Genomic DNA, 6,885 nt, shown 5'->3' with positions numbered 1-6,885 from the left:
GTCATGCCCTACCAGGCCTCCTATACCCTCCTCACCACCGATTTGGATCACTTGCTGTTCCCTTGTCCCTGGGTTTGTTAACACCACTTCCTTTCCTCCCACATCCCCCTCTCCCATGTCCCCTCAGAACTGTTGGTCCCGTTGTTTTCTCCCCCAGATTGTTCATCCAGCCTATTTTATTTAGACAGACCTGCGGTGATAATAACATGCACAAAAACAAGACGGAGCAAAACCAAGCAACAAAATAAAACAAAACAACGCCAACAAGCCAATGACAAAACAAAACAAAACACAAGAAAGAAAAGCTTGTAGTTAGTTCAAGGACTGTTTGTTGGCTTTTAGGAGTGTTTTCCAGTCCAGTCTGTTGGGGCGCCAAGCCCTGGCCCCAAAGTCTATTTTTGGTATTCTCTGGGGACTTCATTGCTCTGTTCCCCTTGCTGTTCTGTTCCACACCAGTAGTGTTTTGCCTCGGTATGGTAGGATCAGATCGGGCAGAATTCCCACACTATGTCTCCAGTGTTGTCCCCTGTAGGGCTATGGGTCAGTGATGGATGTTGTGTTTCATAGTGGGGCCGGCCATGTGGTCTTCTCTGTGGATTGGCTGCTCTGAGTGGGAATATTGTTCTCAAGGCTTGGTGGGCCAGGATATGCTCCACTCTCTCTTCCTCCCCCTTCATTTGCTCCTGTGTGTGCTCTGATCAGACATGTCCCTCTCTCAGCGCTGCAGATTCAGTGCTGTCCTCTGAAATAAATTCTTCTTGGGGGAGAGGCAGGTGTCCACATAGTAGGGATTGGGGCTGGCCCCTGGTCACCTATCTGTGGGATAGATACAATTATGGATCTCTTCCAGTCAATTGGGCAGGTAGTTATCTTCCAAATTTCTCAGCATAGATGAGGGAGTACTTCCAAAGCTTCATCAGCTTATTGAAACATTTTATTGGGTATTACATGAACTGTAACTTGTTTTTCACTCATGTCTTCACCTCAGCTTGGACTTCATGAAAATCCTTCGGAACTATAAACTTGCATCTAAATCACAATATAATTCTCCTCCCAAATATCATGAAGTCCATGCAAATTTACAGCCTGGAATGGTCTCATTTATTTAACAGAGTTAAAGGTGTAATGAAAATAAGGCAGGCCTTGCCTTCTATTTCTTCTTTTTTTTAAATACTTTTATTAAAAGTACATCTCTTATCACAATCCACATATTCATCCAGTGTGTCAAGCACATTTGCACATATGCTGCCATCATCATTTTCAAAGCATTCTCTTCCCATTTGAGCCTCTGATATCAGCTCCCCATTTCTTCTCCTTCCCTCCCCGGCCCACCGTCCCTCACGAACCCTTGATAAGTTACAGATTATTATTTTCATATCTTATATTGTCCTCCGTTGCCCTTCGCCCACTTTTCCATTGTTTGTCCCCCTGAGAGAGGGTTCAAGGTTGATCTTTGTGATCGATTCCCCATTTCCCTCCCTACCCTACCCTCATCCTCCCGGTCCCTTGTATTTCAAACCCAACTTCTCCTTGTGTATACAACCTACATGCTACAGAGCTCAGGCAGCTCTTTTTATTTATGAGATTTTTTGAAATCTACTTCATACACCATGCCAAAAGTAGGGAATGTTCACATTTTTTATTTTATTTTTATATTGAAAATCCATTCAAAGTTGCTTTATATTCATTGTTTCTATACCACGTTTTTGTGATTATAAGCCTGTGTGATCCTTTGTTAATACTTTTTTATAATGAACCCACTTTCAGTCAACCATCAATAAGAATTACAAGTAAATCATAGAAGAAATAGATTTCTTGGCTGTGATGCTCACCGTCCACCACACACACTAGGAAATGGTACAGACACACAAGCCAGACCTCTAGCCAATTAGAACACAAACCAATGCAACTATTGGTCTCTTCTAGTCTGGAACCAAAATAAATAACTAACTGAGGAAGAAAACCAAACATTCAGAGAAGAAAGTTGTGTACAGGACTAACAGTCTCCACGAACCACCTCCTCCTGTACCCCGAGACCAGAATTCACTGCCATCGAGTCTGACTCATAGCAAGCCCCTGTGGGTTTCCAAGACTATAAATGTTCATGGGAGTAGAAAGCCCAGTCTTTCTCCTGAGGGGCTACTGCTGATGGTTTTGAACTGCTGGCCATGTGAATCACAGTCCAGCACATAACCACTATACCACCAGGACTCCGACACCAGAACTAGATGGTGCTAAAGGTTGTAGGTACTTGGTCAGCTGCTGATTATCTATACTTTGCCTAGTTGGCCCAGGACCTTTGGCAGTTCCTGCTGAAGGACCTCCTGGATGGAATCTTAGGGGTGCAGCACTTCCTCACCCATGGCCTCTCCCTCCTGCAGTGTAAGGGTCAGCTCCATGATGGGCTCCTTAGAGCCACAGGAAATTAAGAATGCCTGGTTGGTAGAAACTCTCAATTGGCTGTGGTAGGTTAAGTACATGGATAAAAAACATTCTCACACAGATCTGTCATTGGAGAAGATATCAGCCACTCTGGTAAGTACAAATGATAATTGGTGTAAAATGTGACTATGTCAACTTTCAGCTCGATTGATTAAGTACTTGAGTCAAGATTCAATAACATTTTTACATCTTCATCAAGAACATCCTTAAGGGAAGTTGAATTACAAGGATCAATATGGTGAAAACAAAAATGTTTACATATCACTATGAAAATAGTTTTGACCTCATGGACTCTCATGAACCTTAGCATAATGGGGTCTGCCAACCACACATTGAGAATCACTGCCCTGAGCTAGTTTCTCATCTTAAAATCTAGATAACAATTCCAACATCTTAGAATTGCTGACAGTAAGCAAGGTGTGTAAAGAACCTAACACTTGCAAGGTGGCCCAGTCACTTATGACTCATAGAACCAACTGCACCACAGGGTTCACCTACCTAGACTGCTAAGCTCATGCTCAGCAGTCAAACCAACCAGCCACCTAAAGGTTGAAAGTTGAGGTTGTGGGATCTTCTCCCAGCCGCTCTGAGGAAGAAAGATGAGGCTTTCTACTCCTCTAAATAGGTACAGCCTCGGAAACCCACATGGGGCAGTTCCACCCTGTGCTATAGGGTCCCTATTAGTGGGAACCCATTTGATAGGAGTGAGTCTTGAGTTCTGAACTCCTGCCCTAAAGATGTACAGCCTCCTGAACCTAGGTAGGGCAGCTATGAGTGGGAGTCAACTAGTCAAGTAGGGCAATGAGTTGGTTTGGGAATCTACAGGCAGCCTATGGCCAAGTTTTCTCATGCAGTCACTGGGTGGGTTCCAATCACAACCTTAAATTGGCAACTGAGTTCCTAGCTGTTTGTACTAGCAGACTGAAACCAAACTTCCTACCCAGTCAATTCTGAAGCATGGCAACCCTATTGGCAAGGTGGAACTGCCATTATAGATTTGCAGAGTGCAACTGTACTGGAGTAGAACGCCTCATCTCTCCCTTGGAGCACCTGGTCATTTTGAACTCGTAACCACGACACCACCTGCACTCCTGAATACACAGGAGTTTCTATTTAGTCCAGCGGACAGAAGCCCTGGGTAGCTGGTGGCTAGTGTGTTACTCATCAGGCTGAGAATTACAAGGTCAACAGTTCAAATACACCAGCCTCTCCATAGAATAATGACACTTCCTACACCCATGAAGACTTACAGCCTCTGAAACCCTAATGGTCCTGTGTGGTTGCTGAGTTGGGTTTGGTTCGGTTGATTTTCAGTCCAGCTGTGATGATGGCTCTATGTCAATACTATGTCTATATCTAATACTTAATCCTCTAACATCTTACTGGACATTTTGTCACATTTCACATCTAACAAATACCTTAAACTGTTCTTGACTTGCCTACTTCTAACATTTTGTTGTTCTAGCACTTCCGTCTCATTTATCAAGCATTTATCAGATGTTCATTTTACATGTGACAAGGCAGATTCAAGGTCTCTTCTGGCGATTCACCGTTTTCAAGATATCTTTTTCGACTTTGCATACTAACTATCCCAAAGTGTTTGGGGGCAGTCTACATAGCGGCGCATCAGCCACGTGAGAGAAATGATTGTGGGATAGATGTCCACAATGACACAGCGTCCAGAGACGCACCTACAAAACCTGTTTCATTCACCACCACGACCCCCCCCACCCGACACACTTGCCAGTTTAAATGGAGGTTGTGTACAGACTATTTTTCTCTTGCATCTTCTCAAGTGATTCTTCCTTATATTTGCCTTTTCCTTTCCTACGTGGCGAAAATGGCTTTCCGTTTGAGGATCTTTTTGTGGGTTTTGTCCAGTTTTAGCCTCATGACCACCTTGCTGGGGTGAACGCCCACACGGACAGTTATGCCGTTGTGAGGTTGATTTCGCTGCTCCCCTTAGTGTAGGTAACATATTTCTTCCTGTAAACCTGACCACTTTGCCAATTTATGTGTCCTCGCACATCCTGAACTTCATCACCTGAGAAATGGGCATGGACCGAACATTGTATTTTGGTCTCAGTTCCTTGGAAAGAGAAGACATAATGTTCCTGAGAATGTGGGAAGGCGCCCTGAACTGCCATTTCCGGTTTTTTGCTCCAGCTGGAAGTCACACAGGGATTGCATTTCATTTTGGCCGCTGCTCCTTCAGCGATGGCCCCCAAGGGAGAAAAAAAACAAAGCTGTTTCTCTAATTAGTATTGCTCAGAGGCGCCGCCCTGATGACAGACTGGGTTACCCGATGGGCTGTTAATCGGGAGGTCAGAAGTTCGAAACCACCAGCCGTTCCCCCGTGCAAGATGAGGCTTTCCACTTCTGCTAGAAACCCAGAGACAATTCTACCCGTCCCTCACGGGCTCGCCAGGGGGCAGACTTGACTCCATAGCACTGGATTTATTGCTCAGTAGCTCAGCGCGTGAAACCTCAAGTCTCGCGAGAGAGCGCTGAGAAAGTGAGGGGTGGAGCCGAGTTTGCCGAGGATTCCCAGCACCCTTAGCGAGTTTCAGATTCCTAACTGCGCATGCTTGCGCGCAGGCGCAGTAGGCATTCTTCGCGCACGCCTCAGTCGGTATAAATACGGACTGTTTGCCCGCAGTCGGTCTTTCGCTGGAGGAGCAGCGCTTTGTCTGGTATCTGTTGGTGAGTATTCTTGGCCGCGTGTCCTCTGATTTTTGGTCCAGCATCCTACCTGGCAGGCAGTCTCCTGTTAGTGTCACCTTCTGCGGCGACTATGCGGACAACGGGCTTCAGAGTTTGATTGTGGGCCGCCGAGGATCCGCGGAGCCCCCAGGCCTGGGCCCGCGGCGTGGGTCGCGGACACCGCCGCCTCTTGGCGGGGCGCTGAGGCCGCAGATCCCGCGTTCCTTATTGCTCATTTGCCCTTAGTACCCTGCCTTCTAAGTTTAGGCGCCTGCTCCCCAATGGCGTTGGACTCAAGGGACTTTACTGCCATTTCCCACCAGTGTTTAAAAAAAGTAACTGGGTGTTCTTAAATGGTGCTCTTGTAATTTGGAAACGACCTGCGATTTTCGGCATTTGACGAGGTATATTGCACGCTTATCGTTGTATTACGTCCAGTCTCCCACTGTCGATGACTACTGGCGTTTCCGAGTATGCTTTCTTGAAATACTTGGCGGAGAGCTACTTTTCCGAATTGTGATTGCTGTTAAGTTTCCAGCCTGCTGGGGAGAAACCGCTACCAACGAGGTTATTGCTTGTCACGCTCGCCTGTGAATTAAAGCGGTGCGGCAGTGAGCACCCCGACGTGGATACTCCCGGGAGGTCACTCTCCCCGGGCTCTGTCCAGGTGGCATGGAGGAGCACAGGGCTCGGCGCCCCGTGATGTACAGGCCTTTTCCACAACGTCGGAGATCAAGCCGGGCCTGGAGCCTGCGCCTGCATATTCCTACAGCTTCTCAGAGTCCCGTGGACAATGACTGAGGAGACAAACCATGCAGGACACAGCCCTCTGATGCACCCCTCTGAGTCTAGGTTCTATTCCATGATGAGTTACTTAGATTTGTTCACTTTTTTTTGCAGAATGCTCCAAATTCAGGCTATTGAGGTGAGTCACATGTCTTGCCTATCAATATTTACTTCTGTGGGAGGGTTCTAATTGTTTCAGTAATCTCAGTAATTCTGTTCAAGTCTCTTAAGTATCAGTCATTGTGAATTTGATGTATTCTGATATAAACTTGTTTCTGGGTTACTCATTGGATGGGGCTTTCTGCTCCCTTAAGTGGAGCACTCTTATCTGCCCTGTGGAATCTGTTCGTACGGATTCTAAGCACAAGTTTCTTCTGTCGTAGGTCATTTTTGTCCGTCCCCCCGTCAAAATCACACATCCCTGGCTATGGGCAAAGAGACACCTGATTGGTGGTGATGCTCTTATATCAGTCAGGGACAGAGCCAACTTGAAGTCCTTTGTTCATCCTAGCTTGATGCCAGATTGTGGCCAGAGCTGTTTCATGCCTAGGGCACATTTTTAAAGGTAGTCATACGCATGTTGCTAATTTAAGTGTCCTCGTGTTCTTGAAGTTGTATTCATCTAGTGAAGGTTAGCACCTTCCAAATGACATAATTTTAAGTGGTGAGGGGATATATCCATAGTAGAAACTTGGCAAACAGTATGATTTAGCGTGGTTTTCAGCTAGTTAAGACAATTAACTAAACTTAGTGCACTTAAATCTTTGCAGGGTAATCTCAAATCTACGACTATATTCACAAGGTGAGTACCTCAATCCTTAGAAATATTTTAAAGGGTGTGGTTGATGATTGTTTTAAAATAAATTGTAATGATTGATATTCCAACGTGGATACTCCCGGGAGGTCACTCTCCCCGGGCTCTGTCCAGGTGGCATGGAGGAGCACAGGGCTCAG

General features: G+C 45.9%; 2 non-coding genes across 2 annotated transcripts; both read left to right on the top strand.

Annotated features, from left to right (window-relative positions):
• The first annotated feature begins 5,765 nt into the window (after nucleotides 1-5,765).
• On the top strand, nucleotides 5,766-5,972 carry LOC115872841. Its single transcript, XR_004048074.1, has one exon. It is a non-coding gene; the product is annotated as a small nucleolar RNA SNORA73 family (small nucleolar RNA).
• Nucleotides 5,973-6,347: 375 nt separating this feature from the next.
• LOC115872791 lies at nucleotides 6,348-6,490 on the top strand. The gene has a single exon (XR_004048037.1). It is a non-coding gene; the product is annotated as a small nucleolar RNA SNORA48 (small nucleolar RNA).
• The last annotated feature ends 395 nt before the right edge of the window (nucleotides 6,491-6,885 follow it).

Source organism: Echinops telfairi, unplaced genomic scaffold (assembly GCF_000313985.2).
Source record: "Echinops telfairi isolate 266 unplaced genomic scaffold, ASM31398v2 ScPeMD7_7457;HRSCAF=8495, whole genome shotgun sequence".
In the NCBI taxonomy this organism is placed as follows: Eukaryota; Metazoa; Chordata; class Mammalia; order Afrosoricida; family Tenrecidae; genus Echinops; species Echinops telfairi.
The sequence above is the reverse complement of the archived record's forward strand: the minus strand, read 5'-3'. Positions and strand labels throughout refer to the sequence as shown.